The following is a 22,179-nucleotide window of genomic DNA, read 5'->3' as shown; positions in this document are numbered from 1 at the left end:
AGCACATGAAATACTTCCCTAGTGCTCACCAAAGCTGTCAGCAATTACGCAACGGTTCCGTGCCAGGAACAGGGATGTGCACCCCAAAGGAAAGGGGGTTTGGCTGGAAATCCCACAGCTCATCAGCAGATACAAACAGCAAGACAAACTCTGCCATAGATTACCCTGTTCGTTAGCAAGGAGACTAATTAATAAAAATCACTGCCATGGACTCACTTGTTCACAAAACAAGCCCCTTCTCCAAGGCAGTCAAACTCCCTGGCTTTAGGGCACAGGGAAAACCTCCTCCACCTTTCCTGAGGCCACCAACACCAGAAAATGAGAGGGAAGAGAAAAACAAAAGACTGAAAGACCAGACTAAGCAGAAAGCAGGACTTCAATGTGACTTCCAAAGAACAGTTTGACAAACTTCCGTTCACAGACTCTGCCTTTCTTCTCCTACTCGTTATCACTGCGGTCTCTGACACCAAAGTAAGTGTGTTTTAGCTATTAACACTACATAAGACTACATAATTTGTGGCAGGAATCTCAGCCTCAGTTTTGTAATTTTAACACCAAAATCATTATCATTTCCACTGACTGCTTTCAGCATCAAATCAAATACCACTCAAGGCAACAAATGTGTAATTAGCTATGCACAAGCCTGCTGTAGGATGAGTCATGACCCCACTGTGGTGCATTCCTGATGCTGGAACATACAGGCTGTCCCTTGTCCAAATCATCAGTAATCCAAGTGCAAATATATTTTCCTTTTGTTTTCCAGGTAACAAATAACCCCAAAAAGACACAGCAAGAAGCACACACAGAAAATAAAGCTGGAGACAAGCCAAATAAGCAAACAGGTATGTGAGAACACAGGAGAACAACACTGCCCAGAGGTGTTACCTGAAGAGTTCCATCAGAAAAGGCAAGAGAGCAGCCTTCAAACCTTGCATCCATTCCCAAAAACTCCCAGCCACATCCCAATCACCACTTCCTGCATCACTCCACATCCTCTGAGGAGCGTTGGGAGGCTCCTGAGCCAGGGTCATAAAGGCCTGGGCAAAGAGTAAAGTCCTCCAGCAACAGAGCCCTTCCAGCCCAGACTCCAGTGCTGTGCTGAGCTGGAGCTTTCAGCAAATTAACTGCAGCCCACACAAACACAGCACAGAAACAAACTCCTTGGAAAACAGCAATAATTCTGCCATTGGAAATAGTCATTTTGTGCACAAACACTCTGGGATTGATCCTCCTCAGCCTGTAATCTTTAGTGCAATCAGCTTGACGCTGAACCTGCAATTTCAAATAACATAATGTTAACTTCTGTGGAAGTGACTGCCTAATTATTCATTGGAAATTGCTTTGCTATAGAAGCTCTCCAGGCAAGGAACAAGGGCTCTGGGCAGCTAAAGCCTGCCATGCTGAAACGGCTAATTTATTTTTTGTCCTATTGGTCTGCACTTGCAGAAAGTTGCTAGGGACATGTGCCAGCCAGACAAAGGCAGGGGAAAGGAAGCCAGCAGCACAACTCAAAGACCAACACACACTGCATCCCCAAATTAGAACAAAGCCCTACGTCAGGGGCTGGAGCTGGCAGCCTCCCCTCCGGCCGGACTGCGGCACTCTGCGAGTGAATGCCAACGAGACAGGGCTGGAGCAGGACACAGCCACCCCTGCAGAGACAGCGAGGGCAAACCACCCTGTGCTCAGGTACCAACACCTGGAACCGAGGGCAAACCACCCTGTGCTCAGGTACAAACACCTGGAACCGAGGGCAAACCACCCCGTGCTCAGGTACTAACAAACACCTGGAACCGAGGGCACAACACCCTGTGCTCAGGTACTAACAAACACCTGGAACCGAGGGCAAACCACCCCGTGCTCAGGTACCAACACCTGGAACCGAGGGCAAACCACCCCGTGCTCAGGTACCAACACCTGGAACCGAGGGCACAACACCCCGTGCTCAGGTACCAACACCTGGAACCAAGGGCACAATACCCTGTGCTCAGGTACCAACACCTGGAACCGAGGGCACAACACCCCGTGCTCAGGTACCAACACCTGGAACCGAGGGCAAACCACCCTGTGCTCAGGTACCAACAGCTGGAACCAAGGGCACAACACCCCGTGCTCAGGTACCAACAAACACCTGGAATAGTTTGACAGCAGGGATTGTGAGGTCACAGGTCCTGCCAAGCAGCACCACAGCCACATTCTCCATTTCTGCCATGTAGCCCCATTGCAGTAGTTCAGCAGAGGGCTTTAGGCCATTCAGAGCAGTTCTCCACAGCTTTTTTCGGAAGGAAAAAATGAAAAAAATACTTCCTTTCGCTCTTCTTCATCAGCCAAACACGTAAACACTAAAGGGCATCGCCATCAGGCACAGCAGCCCTTCAGGGGACTTCCTCCATTTGCTGCCCATCACATCCACAGCTTGCCACTGATTTTTAAGCCCTATAAAGTTTTTCATTCCTCTCCATTTCCTTTAGTGGAAAAAAATATCCTGACCTTTTATAAAACAGATTAAATTCCACACAGACCCGAGGAGGCTCAATCGTAGCAGAAGACCAGCTCCGTTCTACTTGGTAGGAATAATTTGTTGTGCTGATAGTAGCTTGGCAACATTCACCACTACTCTTCCTGGTTTATATAATTAAGAGTAAATAAGTGACATGAGGTAGACAGATTGCCACTGAAATTTCAGCTTGCACTTTAATTATTTCATTTCTGCAGTAGTAGTGATGAGACATTGGTCATAAAGCCCAGTTTGAGCTTACTTGGTCTCCAGCACAAAAACTATTAATGGAGAGAAAAAGCTTCCAGGAGGGTTCTTTGAAACTTCTCAATAAAGCTGGAGAGGTTCAAATTGCTCTTTCCATGTATTTCCAACTGACAATGGGTAGGTTAAGATTAGGTATTGGGAAGAAAGTCTTTACTCAAAGGTCGTGAGGCCCTGGCATGGAGAAGCTGTGGCTGCCCTGGACCCCTGGAAGTGCCCAAGGCCAGGCTGGAGCACTGGGATAGGGGAAGGTGGCCCTGCCCATGGATGGGCTTTAAGGTCCTTCCAACCCAAACCATTCCATGATTCACACCCACCACTGATAAATCCTAAGACTAATACCAAGCCTCTAAACATGGGGCACATCCCAGCTCTTCAGGAGACCCGGCTAGCTCCCAAATTCCAGAAAATACTGAGATTCTTTAAATCTCCCTGGCACAGCTGCAACAGTCTGTGTGTGTTTGTGCACTGGATCTGAGCATGCAGCCCGTTCTAAAGGTCAGCTCTGCACGTGCAGCCCAGAGATTTGCACTTGCCTGGTGTGTGGCAGCCACAAGCGACCAAACCCCCCCATTCCCACGCAAGTGCCGCTCATTAAACGCCTCTTTTAACAACAATTTCCAGAATGAAAGGCCCCACTGACCATATGGCCCCTTATTAATACTACATTTGTTTATCAGTTTAAATAAACCCCCCAGAGCAGTGAGTATCCATGTAACGAGGACTCAAACACAGCTCACAGCGGATGTGCTCTAGCACTGCCAAGTAGCCCTGCACCTCCTGAATGCTTTTCATGGCAGATTTTGAGGCTTGATAGGAACCTGAATAGCAGTAAAGTCCACAGAATTAACTTCAAATAGAGGGGAAAGTAACAGTTTCATTATGTTTCGTAAAGAAATTAAGTTATTTAATGTGGTGTTTAATCCCTCGGTATTTAGCTCAGCCCCTTAATGCTGCTTCCTGGAACCTTGGGGCAGAGTGGGGGTGGAAACTGAATTTTCTTCTACAGTGAAAATGAAACTTTCTTCTGTGTGAAGGTTTTAACTGAAGAATATTCAAGCAGTTATTAACACTTCAGTGCCAGAGAGAGAGCTTCAAGGCCAGCGGGGTTTCAACCAAACCACTGCCAGACCTGGCCTCTGCACCAGGGCTTCTCTGAAGTTCTTTAATCCTCCTGAACCTGCTTAAAAGGGCAAAACTCCTTTGACAATTCATCCTGGAATTTCCTTTATGGTGAATAAAAGGTGACATTAAAGGAAACAGCTCTGATAGGTTAATCAGTTTTATACGAGCCATTTCAGTATTTATAGGTCAAGCTTGATTACAACCAAAATAGACAATTATACAGCTGCCTTTAAACAGCAACAAGCCCAGGGCCAGGGGCAGCCAGAGTCCTGCTGGCAGGAGAGGGGCTGGGTTTGACTCACACGGAAGGGAGGACACATCCTAAAGGAGTCTTATTTTTAGGATGTGCCTTTGAAATGATAAGACGTAGGGCAAAAGGAAAAAAAATCATCTCTCCCACATTAGTATGTAAATTTGTCAAACACGCGGCCCGGGGACAGGTTCTGCACTCTGCAGGACCTGGGAACACAGCACACTTCATCTGGGTGTTAATTGCCATCTCCACAATTTCTGTGCCTTCCCCGTGGTGAGGACACCTCCCCACCAAAGTTCAAACTTCCACTCATCTGTTTTTTCTGGAGTAAATCTGCAAATACAGCACCAGCCCAACCCATGCCCTAGCACAGTACTACCACCACCGGTGCTAAAAAGTTCCTAAATCTACTTCAACTTCCACCCAAAGAGATGCAGTGGATGTGAACCTGGCATGAAAAGGACCAGGGAAGTTAGAGCACCCCAGCTCTGCAGACACAACTTCATCCTTCTGACACCAGCTCAAGTTTGCTCTGGTGCAAAATGGATTTGGACTCGATATCGTGTTTATGACAAGAGTTTGGGCAAACAGTTCATTTAACAGAGGCTGCAAAGTACTGAAATTACAGAAAAAAGGACAAGACCCACTTTCTCAGAAGCACACCACTGAGGAAAGTGCCCTGGAGCATTACAACATCTGTTTGATCATTTCAAATGGGATTCCTGAAAAAGCTCTGACTGCATTCTAGTGATCAATTCGCCAGTGCAGGGCATTCAGAAAACAAGGCAAAGCCATAATAATACTGTAACCTCCACAACTTCATAAGTGATCTGACGAGTTAAAAGCTCTAAATGCATAAATATTTCATGAGAAAGGCTGTCTGGAACCACTTCAGTCTGTATCTTTAATCTTAATGTTATTTTCAGCTACAATTAGTGTTATAATCTAAAGCAGAAAGCAACAATTGGCTAAATTTATTTTATCTTCATCCATATTTACTTCATAAATCCAGCAAGTTTTCTCTTCTTCAGGCCTGATACCCAGTTAACTGTTACTCAGTACAGGACTAACAAACACATCAAACCTCAGGGTAAAGCAAGATGTGCTGGAATGAGACTGTTACACAAAAAAGGAGAATTGCGCCAGCAATAGCCTTACCCACTGAACTATGAGTTACTTTTAACTACCACGTGGTGAGTGGCATATAAAAAGATATTATTCTGCATGTCAGCTGTCTGTAATGAAAGTTTTCCTCTTCTCAGCTGCCCCTCCCTACAACTTCAAGTTTATTTGCATGAGAGAAAAGAATATTACATAAAAATACAACATAAAAGGCACTGCAACCAATACATCCAGCTGAAGTGCTCCTCCCACGCCCTCCCTGCTTTCCAGATTAAGGGTCTGTTTGCAGCTAAAAATGTGGGAAATGCCTGATTCCACAGAGATTCTTCCCTTGGACAAAAACCTGCAGCAGCCTGCCTTGCAGGGCAGCGAGCAGCCCCAGCTGCAGCCAGCGATGCTCAGACCCATCAGGAGCAGCCTGCACTGCCCTCAGCTCACACGCAATACCCTGACTTAAACATGGCAAGTTCACATTTTTGCAGTATTAGAACACTGCAGAACACAACATCATTGACTCCAACAAATATTTGGACTAAAAAAAAACCCCAAACATTCCAGCCAGGCTTGACTCTGCAGTCACTGACAAGTGAAATGCAAGTGTCTGTTTTCCTGCAATGCTCCAGCAAGCAGCAGTTATGCAACACAGTCCATTGACAAACACGCTCCCAGGTGCAGAACATTCCCAAAAAGCAGCGTTTTGACAAAGCAACCATCACCTATCACAGAAATGCTCATCCTGCTCGTTACACTGAGCACATTTCTGGGTGCATTTTGCCTCACTGGAGCGATGAATAAAGATTTGTTTCAGCCCCAACACAGCCACTGCTGTGGGCACATCCAGATCTCCTGCTTCAGTGCCCCAGATGGATTTAAGTATTTTCCATCTTATCAATATTCACAATAAATAACAAACCACAAGGCCTCGAGCCACCTGCTTAACAAGACTGCCACTGCCTGGCTCCCCACGTTTTAAGTCAAACAAAGTCAAATAGGTGAAACAGCCAAGTCAACCACCTGCAGCCACGGGCAGTGAGCAGCCTGGAGATTCCTTTTTGGCTGTTTGTCCTGTTACCTGTTTCTTCCCTGGTATAAAAGCCCAAAGCAGGGTCAGGCTTCCCCCTCAGACTGATGACTCTGTTCATCAAAAGAAAGCAACCAGCAGTTTCCAAAGCATACCAAGTCTTCTTCTGTCAGCATCTGGACTTCCCAACCAAAAAAGTCCAATCTGTGCCTTTACCTGGGTTCAGGTGAAGCCAGTGCAGCTGCAGTGAGGAAGTGCCTGTTCAGGTATAGCAGGTATTTCCCAACTCCCAATACCTGCTGGAGCAGTGGCAGCAGGGAGCAGAGCACACATCAAAACATCAAAACACCGTCTTTATGTGGCCACATCGGGGTTGAGCAGAGCCACCCGACCTGCTCCAGCAGCTGACACGGTGAGAAAGAGCCCCAGCCCTGCCCTGGGCTCTGCTGCCACGGGAGAACCAGAAACAGGCAGTTCTGAGCTCACCTTCACCCAGGTGTGCTGCCTGCCACAAGGCTTTGAGCACAGCCTGCCCATACAGAGCTTACAGACCCAAAATGACTGGAGATCCAATGAGGGATGGGTTCTGGTGTCCCATTTTCTCCCACACACACCCCTAAGGATCTTCCCGGAGCACATGAATGCAATTTCAGTTTAAACACACCATTTCTGATCAGGAATGTAACGCTCAGTGCCTCCTCCTCGAGCACCACCCTTCTTCCCACAGCCTCCTCATTTTAATATCGTTAAATGGATTTCTCTACACAGCCTTCATTACTGCAGTATTTGCAAGGGAAGAAGTGATCTCTCAGTAACCAGTTCCTGTCCCTCTGCAGATCAAAACTTGTTTCTTAGCAGGCCTGGGAGTGAAATGGCCCCAGAGGTGCAGCACAGAGTGCTTCAGTGTAAAAACCAGGTACCAAGAGCCAAGCAGGCCCAGGTGTGTCCTGACTGATGCTCTGCTGCCACTGGGTCCCCTTTTCTTCAGAGGGGAGCTCAGAAAACAGGCATTAATTAACAAAATTATGCTATCACAGGAAATAACAGGAAGCTTCTCATAATGAGCCATTTAGCTCTGAAGGGTTTCAGTCAGACATGTCAAACCAGCTCACAGAGGATGTCAACAGGCACCAGCACATGGCCAGCTGAAAAACAGCCAGCAGAGCCCCTCAATCTGCTGCAACAGAAAGGCAGCTCCACGTAACTCTCACCAACACAGGCTGCTCCTTGCAAATAACAACCTGGTGCCTCTGAGGACAGAGACCAAATGTCACCTAGCTGGTATTGTTCTGGCAGCCAGCATGAGGCACAGGTCACGTTCCTCCCAGCTGCCACAGGCCCAGCAGAGTCACCACATCAGCCCTGCTGCAGCACGAGGCTGAAGGACACTGCCCTGGGTCAGATGTGCCAGGAACTGCAGTTTCTTGTTCCCTCCTCAGCTCCTTCCCTCCATCAGCAGTGGTGCTGGCACAATTAACGTGTATCTTCTTCACACCTACTTCAATCCCTTCTCCTCTGTGTCACAGTTCAACAGGTCTCCACCTAACCAGCACAGGTGGTTTTTCACTCTAATGTTCGTGCTGGAGACACTGAACTGCATCAGCTGGATTCCCACTGGGTTCTTGCTTCCAAGAGTTTCTGAATGCTCAGCAATAAAGGTTCCACAATGGGAAAGCAGAATTCAGTCTCTGCCTTGCCTTCCTCACCTCACAGGGGTGAGTAACCCACTACAGCTCCATTTCCACCAACTGAAACGTCCTGAGCCTGATTCTACCTTCCAGGACCTGCAGGGAAGGATGGAGAGGGACTATTTACATCTCACACAAGTTTTAACATCTGAGCAAGACAGGTTGGACCCAGTAAGAGAGCTCAGCAAGATGAACAGTTCTTTCAGAAGACTTTGGGACATCCTTACTTAGCTCTGCCATTAGGTGTCATGTTTCCAGCAGCAGCAACTTTCCTAAAGAGCAAACACAAATGCCTACAGGAAAATTTGACCCTGGGATTTAGAAGCACCTTTTTAAGAAGATGCTTTCATTAAAATTCTGTTTAATTTCCAATTGACTATTAAATAAAAGTGTAAAAGAAAATAAATAACTACTTCAGCGTTCAACATAAAATGAACTGAGGCTATACTTTAACCACCATCCTCACTACCTCATCTTCAAAAAATAACCCAACAACCCCCAAAATCAAGGCCAAAAAGTCCAAACACCACCCTCGGACTTGACCAAGTTTTAAAAGTCGTCTGCAGAATTAAATACACAAAGTTATAAGAAGTGACTGATGTTCAACATTAATGCGGCTCATCAGAAATTAAAAGAAAGTGATAAAATAGTACGTTTCCCATATTGCCCTAAAACCCCAAAGTTTTGATCAGGATCCACAGCCAGAGCCAGCTACGCTGATTTTGGCAAGGTTGAAAGTAACACTGGATCAAGGATAATTCTGAACTTCAAACAGCTACACATTAAAAACACTTCAAATATAAAGCCTAAAGGTTTGAACTTATGTGTGTTCAAAAGATACACTTTGTTTTCTCTAGGAAAGCAGATAACAGGTTCCTGTTGTCAGAGCATTAGGATTCCTCTTGAAGACGATTTTTTTAAGTCTGCAAAGCTGCACAGAAGCAATCTGTTCTCTAAACACTGAGCAGGAGTTCAAAGTGCCACCGAGTGTGCTGTGCACGTGCAGGGTACAAGAAAAAGCACTGCAATATAAAGTACAAACAAATGCTTGGAGTTGTTTATGCCCAGGACGATGATTCAATATACAATTAAAACTTTAAAGTTCAAGTACATCCACTTGTTACCCTCCTGCCATTTAATTACTTTTCAGTTTTTTTAAGAACAGTCCTCAGACTGGCTGAGCAGCCACGAAATGTATCACTAATAACCCATGTCTGTGCATTTGCAGCTTGTGGCTTCAAATAGAAACTGTTCCATGCTCTGTGTAAACACCAGTCTCCAAATAAAAGCATTAACCTGTCACTGGACTTACGCTGTGCGAGTAATTCAGCCCTCTTGGCAGGAGATCCTCTCAAAACCTTCAGCAAAGCTACTTACCCTAAAAACAGCCACGCCAGAGCCAGGACACGTGACGGCAGCCAGCGCTCAGCTCCCGGGAGCCCTGGGGTGACAGCCTGGCTGGGACAGCTCCGGCCTGGGCTGGCACCGAGGCTGGCCCAGCCCTGCACCTCCTGGGCATCCCCAGGGCAGGCTGCGAGCAGGATCTGCTCCGGAGCGGGGCCACGGGATCTGCTCCACGCCACGCCAGCACCGCGCATGAAAACAGATTATTTTTAGAAGCGGTGCGAGCACAGCACTTCCTGCCGGCTCCACCTTGAAGAACGACAGACGCTCTGTCACCCTCCATTCCAAAACCAGGATTTCACAACTTCTGCTACCTGCCACAACACAGAGAGGCAAGGGACAATCTGCCGAGAGCGGCAAGCGACAATTTCCCAGTTTGTGACTTGGCACTAAGTACTTCTGTTGGAATATGCTGCCAGTCTTCACTCACGTCAATAAATCGATGCCTTTTTTCCTGCCACAGGGATGAACAGAACATTAAATGTTTTTATTTATGACACTGATTTTTTTTCCATAGCAACCGGATGTGAACATGGCATTCCCAGCGCAATGAAGTCACTATAGCAACGTGATAATGATGTCAGAATAATCAGACAGCGTTTCATACTTGTGAAATATATCGCTTCTGTGAATTCAGAAAGTTGCAGAGACCACAAAAGCAAGAGTGCTCCATCTGGAACTTCCCTTTAACTTGTCTGGTTTTGGATAACTTCTAATTAAAGGCACAGAGCTTTGCTAACGCACCCTTCTGTGTTTCTCCAAGCTTCATCCATTACTTCCTGAAAGTCTCACAAATTCCCGCGTTAAAACCCTTTCAGATCCGAGGATCCGCTACACCAGGGAGAATTACTGACACACCATTTCAGCATGAAAAAGGCAATGACACAAATCACAACAGTGAAACATTTCACAGCAGACAGGCACTGTCAACTGAACAGACGCTTTCCTCAACCCTTCAAATAATCTGGTGTCTCTTTGCGTGGAGCAACTCAACTACTCAGAGAGAATCACAAAAGCAACAGAAATTACAGAGCACCGATACAATGCTCCGAAGGCAGATAGGCGTTTTCAAGTCAAACAACTATTTTAAGAAATATTATCTCCCCTGTTAAGCTACTGAAAGGAAGAAACCCAGAGTTTTCATGGTTTGCCCTTCCTGTTTGCAGCTCTTTCCAAGCTGTGCGCAAAGCAAGACCCAATTCCAGCTGTGTGTCAGTGGGAACTGCCTCGCTGTGTCCAAACCCCAACCCCCGCACTGAGGAGGCTTCGCAGGAATCCCTGCACCAAACCCACACGCTCTGTACCTCAAATATGGCCAATACACCAATTAACGAGAAGCATCTAAACACCAAAGTTTCCCTGTGCAGAGAACAGTTTCTCTTTAAAGCGACTAAAGGAAGTGCAAGAACCCTTTTCAGAGCTGAAGTGGTCTGAGACAAGCAGTCCTTGGGAGTGGAGGATGGCGATGGGCTGGGAGGGTGAGGACGGACCGGAGGGTGAGGATGGGCCAGCCCGCTGCTCCACGTGGCTCACGGGGGGCTCCCCCTGGGCTTGTCCCACCTGCCCAAACCTCCTGCCGCCCACCCGGGCCGGCCCATGCAGCCCGTCCCCGGTCCTGCCGTGCCCTGTCCCCCGTCCTGCCTGCCTGCCCCTGTGCCAGCCCACCCCCCGTGCCTCCAGCCTCGCTGTCCCCTCACCTCCGCTGCTCCTCGGCCCCGCACAAGCCCCTGCGCCCCTTCCCACCGCGGGGAGCAGCGGGACGCCCCGCACACACCTGGCCGCACGAACACCGCAGCAATTCCGCTTATCCCCGAGCCCGGCGGCGCCGCCGGCAGCGCGCAGCCCGCCCGGTGCCGCACAAGATGGATGTCCGGCGGGGCAGGACGGGACCGGGGCAGGACGGGGCCGGGGCCGGGGCCGGGGCCAAGGCCAAGCCGCCGCCCCCGCGCTGCCGGCCGGGCCGCGGGAGGGAGCGCCCGGCGCGGCCCCGCTGACACCGCCCGGCCCCGCCGGCCCTGCCCGGCCCCCGCCCGGCCCCTGCCCCGCTCCGCCCGCCCGCGCGGCCCCGCGGCCTCGCCAGGCCCCGCCGGGACACCCGGAGCCGCCGCGCCCCGCGCCGCTCCCCCGGCCCGGCCCCGGCCCCCGCCGCCTTCCCCGCTCACCGCCGCCCCCGGGCCGCCTCCCGCCGCCGCTCCGCCGCCCGGTGCGGGCCGGGGCTCGGGGCTCGGCTGCTGCCGCTGCCGCTGCTGCTGCTCTGCGCGGCGGCGGCGCCGCGTCCGCTCCGCCCTCCGCGGCCGCGGCCCGGGGAGGAGCCAGCGGGGCGGGCGGGGACGGCCGGGCCCGGCAAAAGTTCCGGGAGGGCCGGGGCAGGTGCGGGGCTCCCGGCCGGGCCGGCGGTGAGCGTCCGGCGGGGCCGGGCCGGGCCGGGCCTGTCCCGCGGGGCCGGAGCGTGTCCGGGGAAGGGAGCGGAGCCGGGACGGGGCTGGAGCCCCAGGAGCGGCTGGGAAGGGGCTCAGCCTGGAGAAAAGGAGGCTCAGGGGCGAGCTCTGCGCAGCTCCCTGCCAGGAGGGAACAGCCGGGGGGATGTGGGGTCTCATCGCAGGGAACAGGGACAGGAGGAGAGGGAACGGCCTCGGGCCGGGCTGGGCTGGGCTGGGCAGGGCGGACATCGGGGGGAATTTCCCCATGGGAAGGGGACACAGCAAGCGGGGACGGAGCTGAGGCTGTTTCCATGGGGGAGGTGATGCTGCACCGCTCACACGGGGCAGGACAGGAGTCACCAAGAGGTCACCAAGCACTACCCCACCACAGGGCTCAGGACCAGCGCTGCACCACCTTCACCCCTTAAAAAGCTTCTCCTGAAACACAGCGCTTCCAAGTGTGTGGGGAGTTTTATTTGTTTAGAAAAGCGTGAAAAGAAAGAACTGTAACATCGAAGTGAAGTGCACATGTAACTGACACGAAACGGACAAAGTGCAGGAAGAGGAAACGGAACATAAATGTCCTGGTGGTGTTTTTGTCACCGAGGTTTGTAAGCACAGGGAGGATCAGGTCAGAAGTCCAGCGCAGTCACTGATCTGGGAGATCTCTTCATTAGCCCCAACTTCAACTATAATTCAGCTCCCAACTGCACACTCCAGAAAAGCTAATGTCAACAGTCAATGAATTTCAGGGGCTTTTTTTCCTCGTTAAGAATGTATAAATACCCCAGGAGGAGCTGTAGTCGCTTCTGTGGTTGCGATGCCCGGCTCTCCACGAGATGCAGAGGGATCTCTCGTGTTCCCAAGCACTGTCACCTCCCCACACAACCAGGGACAGGACGAGGACTGCAGCTGTCCCTGGGATGCTCCTGGTCAGGCAGAGGACGGTGCCAGAGGCAGCAGCAGCACACCCACGGGCCTCCCCACACTCCCCCATCACTGCTTGCAAAACTCCAGGGACACGAGCAGATTCATTGAGGTCTGAGGCTACAGCAACGATATTTTAGCAGTCATGCTGCCTTTCATCCAGAACTCCAACAAAAAAGCTAAATATTACTTGTCTGGCCGTACAGATGAGAAAACAAAGATTAAATGACTTATCCAACATCCCCAGCAAGTGAGCGGAGACGCACAGAGCTCGGAGTCCCCACTCACCCTCTGTAGCTGAAACTGCTCCAGTTCTCCCTCTCACAGCTTTGTGTGTGCAGCAGAAATAAATACACCGCGCAGAATTTTGCTTCCAGGTACAATTTGTGGCTGCTGATACCGATCTGTAAATCCCTGTTTTTATGGCTTAAGAGGTGTCTCCTTCCCTGGGGACCACCGCGCTGGGAGGTGAATCACGGCTTGATTGGAATCGCTGGAGGCAGGGCGATGTCAGCAAAGGATTTCCACACTTTGTCTCTGCAGGACTTGGCAGCCTCAGCAGTGAGAGGCTCAGTGGGACAGTCGGGGTGGCAAAAGCATCTGCCTTGAAGGATGCTCAGCACTCGTGGTTGAGCAACTTGTTTCTTCAGAGTACAAACGTTATCGTGAAATCTGTGAGCCTAGGAAGTTACCAGCTCAATGCTTAAAAACACGAGCCTGTGTCTGGAAAACAGGCAGGGACAAAATATCAGCAGTAACTTCTGTTTTAAAAGCTGTGTAAAAACATATTCCCATGGGCAGAAACTGCAAGGGATGCAATTCCTTTAACAGGCTCAGTGTGCATTTGAGCATTCTGAGGACTTTACCCCAAATCTGCTTTGAAATCAAAGCTTTTACAAGCTTTGCCCCAAATATCAACACATTTGCAGCTTTTCCCACTGAGCACCAAGTGAGGAGTTTTATTGTACCCAAGGAATCACACACTTATCTATTTCATGGCTTGTGGATCATCTTCCAAGTTTCAAAACAATAAGGGTCCAGGCACACTGAGGGCCTGACTCAGCAAGACAGAACTCCTTTTTCATGTGTGTTCTGGGAAGGTTGACTTTTTCTCCCGTTTTCTGCAGGTTTGAGTGGAAGCTGATAACATTTATTGCTGAGTCAGACTTTGCAAGTACATGAAATTAGATCTGGATGAATGTGAACCTGCTTATGAAATGATTAGAAGAGGAGAAGCAGGTCCAAGTTCAGCTGAAATCAGAGGCACTTTTCCTAGTGACTCCTGCAGGGAATAAATCTGGATCTCTGTTTCTCCCAGCCCCAATCCTGCCCTCCCTCAGCCAGAGCTCTCTCACTCCTGTCTGCTGCTCCTTATCTCTCGCCCAGCAGTGGGCTGCTCGTCAGCAAATCCAGTCTGTCAACAGGGTGTTACATCCCGTGTCCACACCTTGTGCATTCCCCATTTCTAACAAATCCCATGATTGCAGGGACGTCTCCAGGGTGGCTGACAGCACTGACACCTGCCTGGAGGGCTGGAACCTGCTGACAACCCCAAACCAGGGGTTTCCACTCCACACCAACTCAGCAACAACACAAGGTTATGAGGCACAGAGAATCGATTCTCTGCGTCCTGTCACATGCAGGACACAGCCTGTAATGTCCTGGACACAGCCCAAGAAATCCAGTGACCCTTCCCACTGCAGTTTTATTGAAAAAGGGTGTAATTTATCACAGCCCATCTGTTTATACAAAACAGGAGTTGCCACAATAGCTTCTTTCCTGAACTCTAAATCCATTCATATTAAATTACACCAAGATTTCACTCCCCTTTTCCTGCTATATGGCAGGGGTAAAAGGCTGAAAGGAAAACACTTATTTATCCCAGAACCTGCAACAGGATTGCAATTTTTCACCTGCTTTTGCAGCTGAGTTGCTGAGGTTGCACTGAGTCTTCTGCAGGCAAATTATTATGAAGCAGAATCCCTCAGGACTTCTTTTATTCCAAAGCAATAATTGCCCCCTTGGATAAATCATCACAAGTTCAGCTGATGTAAATATGTAGCTAAGGCCCATTTGCTGATTTAATGAAATTCAGAAACAATTTGTGATTGCATAATGACCTTGGATTCCTGGCTGATAGAATCAGAGGGCTGGAAGTAAATGAAAGTGGGTTTGACACCATGCAGGCTAATAACACATTTTCCTTTTGCTCTGGCTGTCAGGAGGGAAGGTGCTGACTGCATCCTGCTCCTGTCCTCAGTGTCTGAACTTAAGCTGCACAAGGAAGGAGCTGGTGCTCTCTAAACTTACAATAATCATTCTTTAAACTCTAGTCAGGGAAGAATCAAGAGAAAAACGCTCATTCCAAAGACCTCAACACAAGCCTTTGAAGTTCAAGCATAATATTTTCTTTACAGATGAGATTGCAGTGTATCATTATGAATAATGACTTAATGATGTAATTAACAGTGAGCACCCACATGGCTGCCAGCAGCTGCCCTGGCTGAGGGTCACCGAGCTCACACCTCACCTCCCACGCTGTCCTTGCCAGGGATCTGAGCAGAAAGGATCATTTAACACAGCCCAGCATCCCAAGCTCTGTAGGGCAGGAGAGCTCCGAGCCCTGAGCCTGTTCCCAGAGCAGACGGGACCAGATTCCCTGGAAGCCCCATCCCTGCTCCCTCTGCAGCCCTGCTGGTTCCAAGCCCACAGTCTGGCTGGGGAAGCTGCCAGGCAGTTAGGCAGATGAGGAGAACTCTGGGGTCTGGGCAGGGATGGCTGGTCCCAAGGCAAGGCTCTGCCAAAGCTCCAGCAGGCTTCCAAAGGGAAAGCCTGGACTGGCTTTCCATGCTCTGCAGCCCTGGGGCAGCAGGGCTGGGGCCATGCTCCTTCCCCAGCTCATCCAGTGTCCCTAAAGTCCCTAAAATCACAGGCAAGGCTGGATCCCAGTGATCACAGAGGTATTTTCCAGGTTTGAGCCCCAAGGATGTGAGCACAGGGACTGCAGAAAGGGTGAGGAGGCAGGAGCAAGGCCTCCCCTACCAAAACCACCAGCAAGCCTGGGCTTTCCTCCTTTGTCACTGTTGCTCTGAAGGGGACATGGGATGCAGAGAGGCTTCTTAAGATGTTTCCCAAACATTTCCCTACCTTGTGAGCATGCCAGAAAAGCCTGGAGTCAGTCTGGTGTCTGCAGTTCTGCAGAGTCAGGAGAAAGGCAGAGGCTGATAGGGGTTTCTGGTTCAGGGGGTTTATAAATACCATCAGAGGCTGTGAAACTCACTGGGGAAGGAAGCACAAATCCCACTTCCCGTGCTCAGCTACGGCAGGGAGCTGCCAATTGCCGTGCACAGGGATTCCCATGGTTCAGTGTAGCAGCACAACGGGCTGCTCTTACTCTCTGCAAGCAGGAATCTCCTTGTCCAAAGCTCTAGCAGCCTGGAATTTCCTACCAGAGGAGCCTTTGAAGGAAAGGACCCTCAGAGAGCTAAACATGAGCAGAACCAGCAGCCTGGGCACCTCTCCTGGCTGAGCTCCCAAGGTGCTGGAGCTGTTTGAGTGTCACCTGTGCATCTCCCCACTGCACAGCCAGCCTGGCCTGGCACAGAGCTGCTCCCGGCAGTTTGCTGGGGCTGCTTCTGGATGGGAGAGGTGAATTTGTCTTTCAGAAGCTGGGACACACGATGGGAGATGGTCCCAGCTTAGGGTGGGACCTGACCCAGCAGTGCCTCGGACTGAGACACTTTTGTAGGATACTTCACAAATCCCCTGGGTAGGGATGGGTGGCACCTCCACAGAGCCCCCAGAACACAGCCCAGGGCCTCGTTCTGCCCTCAATAACCCCATCCACAGTTGGCAACGTGGCTTGGGCAAAGCTGCTGGGTTTGCACAAGAAAAAGCCAAAGCAGAGGGGCCCGGAGCTCCCCGACCCCTGAGCAGCCACAGCCAGGAGAGGCCCGGTCTCAAACAGGAAAAACTGGGACAGCAGAGCTCAACATGAGCACTAACAAGTGTTATTCTTTCAGCTGACAAACTGTGCTCGCTGCTCAAAGGCAGCTGCAACCACACATTTTCTGTTACCCAACCTCTTCCTGTGCAGCCCTGTGGAGCCAGGCACTCGCTCACGCCGTGCCCGGGCGGTGCCTCCTCCATCTCTGGGTACCAAACCTCCTCCTCCACTGCCAGCTGCTTTCACCATTTCTAGGGCAGCTGCAGCTGCCATCTTCCTACTTCTATTTTGTAAGATCCAGGCAGTTGAGTATGGGGAAGTTGGGAGAAAGGAAAGAAAAAAACCAAAGATAAAATGAAAGTTAAAATATAACTACAAGAGGAAGTCAGAGACATCCTTTGACTGGAGGTTTGGTGGAACCCACACAACGAGACAAACATTGCCTTGAAATTGAACGTCATATATATTGAAATGAGAGAATGTCTACTCCTTGCCATGCTTCCTTTCATGGGGTTTAAACACTTGTTTCTTTAAACACAGTCACACAATGACTGTATTGTAGCCAAGGGGCAGTTTTTGATTAAACAATCCAGGTATTTGTCTATCAGCTTCTGGAAGCTCTGTAAGACCCATGGAGTTTCTCCATGACCTGTCCCAGCCCTCTCCCAGTTAATGACTGGTTCCACTCAGGGTCAGTGCCAGTAGCCAGGGTCAGACACAGGGCTGCAGGACAGGGTTTATAAAGGCATCCATGAGGGAATAATGAACTCACCTGTGCCTGGAGAAGAGATGTGTGTTTCCAATTAGTGCTGCTCTGCTGTCCTAAGAGGACTTAATCGTGCCACAGCCTTGGAGACCCTCCAGCACCTTCATTCCTCCTGCTTCCAGGGGTTAGCAGGAGCTTGTCCAAAACCAGCTGTGTCAGGAGAGGCAGCTCCCCGGCTGCCTTTAATAGCTGCTCACTGTAATTATGATCACAGTAACACTTAGACTTTTGACAGCACTCTTTGTTTTCTGATTGCTTCCTGAACACAAGTGAATAACCCTGGCTTTGAGCCTCTTTCTCGAGAAGTGCAGGTATTTTCCTTGGGGAAGGCTGAATAAAGTAAAGCGAATGCTGAATAGGAGGGAGCACGAGGCACCTGTGTCTGCTCACGGTGCTTCCCCGCCCAGTACTGTCACCCTGGCTCCCTTTGGGCAGCAGCTGAGTGTCACAGCCTGAGCCCAGCTCTGCCCTCAGCTGTCGCCTCCTCAGCGGATCATGAGTCACTTCCACTCCTGCTCTGACTCAGAAGCTTTGACTGGAAGCTGCCTGAGAAAGGCCTGGATGTCCTGTGTGTCTCCCACCCTGCCCTGGCTCCCCCCTGGGCAGGGGCCAGGGTGCCACTGCCTCGCCAGGGCCGGGCAGGTCACGCTGGGACAGTGGGCAGCACACACGGATCTCCTCTTGCACCCAGAGATTGTGGGGGTGGAAGCTCCCCACAAAGAGCCGTGCTCTCTGTGCCTCACCAGCAGCGTGCGTGGCTGCAGCCCAGCTGAAATCCCGGTGACATCCTCGACACGTTTGGGTGTGCTTTGGTTCCCAACACTTCCCTCTGTTGCCCTTTGGAAAGAGAGTGTTCACATAAATACCAGCAGATGCATTTGAAAACAGCTCGTCTCCCAGCCCGAGCGCAGCAGTGGAAGTGAGCAAAGATAAAATAGTTGCATCTGATGGGAGAAATCCAGCAGCTGGGTTTGCCGGGAGCAGCCGGCCCGGGCAGGGAAGATTGTGGCTCACGGGCTGAAGGTGTCTCAGCACTCGTGGCAAGGACTGGGAAAAACCTGAACCAGTGACACCAGAGCGCTCAGCCCAGCAGTGACCTGAGCAGGGTGGGGACAAGCTGCCAGCCTTGGAGCCACCCCTGCCGTGGGTGCCCGCTGGGACACGGGTGGGTGTGGGACTGAGACCCACCCGTCAGGAGGAGCCCCAGCGCTGCCCCGGGAGGGCTGGGATGAGGCTCCCGGGGCTGTTTTCCCAGGGAACAAGCATGCCAGGGATGAGGGCAGTTATCTGCCAGATCTCACTTTTACCCTAAACTGACAAAAAGTGTCCCAGGAACTGCTGCCCCGTTTGATAAACCAGGATGGGAGCTGAGCTCCTGGGCTGATGGGGGCCGGCTCTTCAGGTTACCTTAATGACAGCAATCTCCACTTGTCTTTCCAGAGTTACAGAAACCGCAGAGGTATCAGAGCATTTAATCGCTTGTTTTACTGCCTGGGCTGTGTGTTGTGGTGAGGAGCTGCATTCCAGACTGACGGCTTCTCCCGATGGCTCCTGTCACCGCCGTGCGCTGCTGCCGGGCACGTCCCCAGCGCAGCAGCTCCTCGGGCACGATCCCCACCCCAGCAGCTCCTCGGGCACGATCCCCAGCCCAGCAGCTCCTCGGGCATGCTCTCGGCAGGGCAGGATGGGGGGCAGCTCAGCACAGGCTCCGTGCTCCATCCCTAGGCAGGGTGAGGGGCAGCTCAGCACAGGTTCCGTGCTCCATCCCTAGGCAGGATGAGGGGCAGCTCAGCACAGGTTCCGTGCTCCATCCCTAGGCAGGATGGGGGGCAGCTCAGCACAGGCTCTCTGCCCTCCCCGCTGCCCCCGTGCCCGCAGCTTCAGGCTGGGCTGGCCGAGAGCCACGGGCTGCTCGCCACCTCCTGAGACCCTGCCGGCCCGCTGCGGCCTCTGCTCGCACACACGGCGGCTCCTGGCGCTGGCTGTCCCGGGGATCGGTCGCTCCTGCCCTGCCCTCCCGTCCCAGCTCACACGGGTCCCGCTCCCGGCGGTCCCGGGCTCTCCCTGCGCCAGCCCCGCATGGAAACCTCGGGCGAGCCCAGTTTGCATCGCCCGGCTGCCGAATGAGCAAAGCCCAGCTCAGCAGTTTCATCCCCCACGTGTTCGGAGCGGAGTGGAAGTGACGAGGAGCTGAGCAGATGGAAACAATGGCACTTCATCTCCCCGTCCTTCCCGACGAGCGTTTCCCATGCAGCCTCTTCAGCAGAGCCCGCCGGGGCTGTGCCAGCCCAGGTGCCAGGGCTGCACGAGGGCAGAGCTGCATCCCTCACACTGGAGCGGGGCTCTGGTGTTATTATTCACCAGGGAACACGCTCCTTTAAATTCCCTCCACTGGAATCCCTGCAGCGCTGGGATTCCTTCAGACAAATCTTAGGGGCAAACTCCAGATACATCATGGTGAGGCTCCAAAACTTGCAGCAAGTATTTCAGAATGCTTTATTTCCTCCCAAATCAGGGCAGCAATCCTGGCAATAAGTGTCACTAACAAAACAGTTCTCTACAGCAACGAGAGCTCTGTGTAAGGAAAAATAAATTGTTGTGAAGAAAAATAAATTCCTTTTTCTCATGAAGGAACTGAAAAACATATCTGAGTTAATTGTAGAACAAAAGAGGCCTTGATTTCTGCCATCCATCACGGAAAAGGTTGGATCCAAACACACATACATTAAAAATAAAAAGGTATAAACAATGCTTCCTTCCTAAAGAGCTTCCCTGGCAAACCTGGACCGTGCTGGCCCCCAGAGCCCGGCTGCCTCCAGCTCACCTTCCTGTTGGTGGAGCTCACCTCCTGGGGACACTCCAGGCACCCCTCAGGACCACTTCCCTGGAAAATGGTTTGTGTTCAGTCCATCTTTGATCAAAGAAAGGCCCAAGGGCTTTCCTTCCGTGCGTGGCTGCCCTCGGTGCCGTGCCACAGTGTGGGGTGGGACTGAGCCTCCCTCCTCCCTCCTCTGCTCCACGGCCCCGCAGCAGTCACTGAACCTCCCTGCGGAGCCCAGGCCAGAGGGAGCAAGCTCTGGGAGCCTGCGTGGGATCAGCGTGGCAACTGGGCCCACTCTCCTCTCTGGTCTGGAGCCACCAGCTCCTTCTCCCTCCCCAAGGGCCCGTGGGGTTTCATTTGTCTGTTTGGAATTGCTGCTCCTCGGGGGAAAGCCTCTGCTTCCACCTCCGAGAGGATCAGTGCAGCCGCAGGACCAAATCCCTCTGTTCATCACACCGGGCAAAGCTGCAGCAAATAAATCCTGTTAAGCCACTGGGGCCACTCTGGGCTTACCCAGACAGAAACAGCAGCACTATAAATAAGATCTTGGTTTGATTAGGGAAATAAAGGCAGGAAAAAAGCACTTAAAAGATATCCAGAGGAAATATAAGCTCTCCCCCCTCAGTCATGCTGACAGTGATGAATTAGTCCACGAATGCCAGTCAGAGAGTGAGTCATGCTTCATAAATAAATTACAACAAGATATTCATAGAATCATAGACTATCCTGAGCTGGGAGGGACCCACAAGGATCATCAAGCCAACTCCTGGCCCTGCACAGGATGACCCAAAAGGTTAAGAATCTTAGGAAATTCCTTGGTAATATTCATTTAATCTGGGACATTTGTAGCCTGAGATGCCACTAAACACTCAAAATCCAGAGTAACTCAGTGAGCCTGTATCAAACACATATATTTATTGTAGTTGATAGAGCTGATTTCTGGCAGTGTCCACTCAACCCTTGTTGGAGACAAACTGATTTGGAGAAGCTGACAATGGGTTTTACACCCCGTGTTCTCAAGCCCCGGGGACAGGCAGGGCAGTGGCAGAGGGTGCTGCCTGTGCCAGGTGAGTTGTCCCCTCCTGAGGATGCTCATCGATGAGATAATGGCACTTTCCTCCCTTTCTTTTCAGAGAAAGGCTGCTTTTGCAGTGCTTTGCAGTTAAATAATTTGCTGGTGTTCAAAAATAAGAGCTGGGAAGGGAGCTCAGGGCCTTGGCTTTGTTTCACCCCGTCCTGCCTCCCCCAGCCTTGCTGTACTGAGATGCAAAATTATCAGTGGAAGAGTTTATAAAATGTCAAAACAGTTTCTCTCCTGTCAGGCAGACAATTTGTGTGTAAAAAGAACCTCCTGCCAGCTTAAACCTCCCTTTCATCTCCCCAGGATTTATTGTATGCCATTTTCATGGCATTTTAAAGCAGTCGCTAACGAAGAGCGAGGATGGAAAGTTCTGTGCTGTGCAGTGGGATCCTGGATCGCTGCCAGGGCCGGGCAGAGGCTGTGAGACACAACCCAGGTGATTTCCTCTCCCCACACGCACGAGGTGGCTCTCCAGAGGGCTGGGTGATGGCTCTGCATCGCTCTGTGCCAAGCTGGGAAAGCAGCTCCAGGAATAAAATATCCCAAGAAGCCGCGTGTCCCCGGCCAGCCGAGAGCAGCCGTGTGACTCCGTTCGTCCCAGCCCGGGTGCTGTGGGGCAGGAAGAACTGGATAACCCGGGAATGGCTGCTCCCACGGGCTGGCAGAGATCACTCCCGTGTGCAGGAGTGCAGCTGGCATCAAACGGGGTCCTGTGCCAGCTGCTCTGCACCCACTCCACGGCCACACCCAAAGAAAACTCTAAAAGCCTCCAGTTACAATGCAGTTAATTCTAAAACCACGCAAAAATATAATTTGTCCAAGCCCCTGTCCCTGCACTCCTGCC

At 51.3% G+C, this 22,179-nt stretch overlaps 1 protein-coding gene across 6 annotated transcripts in view; it reads right to left on the bottom strand.

Moving 5' to 3' along the window:
* Positions 1–11,647, bottom strand: part of RAP1A (RAP1A, member of RAS oncogene family) — a 29,082-nt gene extending 17,435 nt beyond the window's left edge. For 2 of the 6 annotated variants that reach the window (XM_053998337.1, XM_053998340.1), the window contains exon 1: positions 11,537–11,647. The gene's annotated coding sequence lies outside the window, so the exon portion shown is untranslated. The other 4 variants (XM_053998341.1, XM_053998338.1, XM_053998342.1 and 1 more) reach the window with 4 other exon arrangements.
* Between the last annotated feature and the right edge of the window lie 10,532 nt (positions 11,648–22,179).

This window comes from Vidua macroura, chromosome 24 (assembly GCF_024509145.1).
Source record: "Vidua macroura isolate BioBank_ID:100142 chromosome 24, ASM2450914v1, whole genome shotgun sequence".
In the NCBI taxonomy this organism is placed as follows: domain Eukaryota; kingdom Metazoa; phylum Chordata; class Aves; order Passeriformes; family Viduidae; genus Vidua; species Vidua macroura.
The sequence above is the reverse complement of the archived record's forward strand: the minus strand, read 5'-3'. Positions and strand labels throughout refer to the sequence as shown.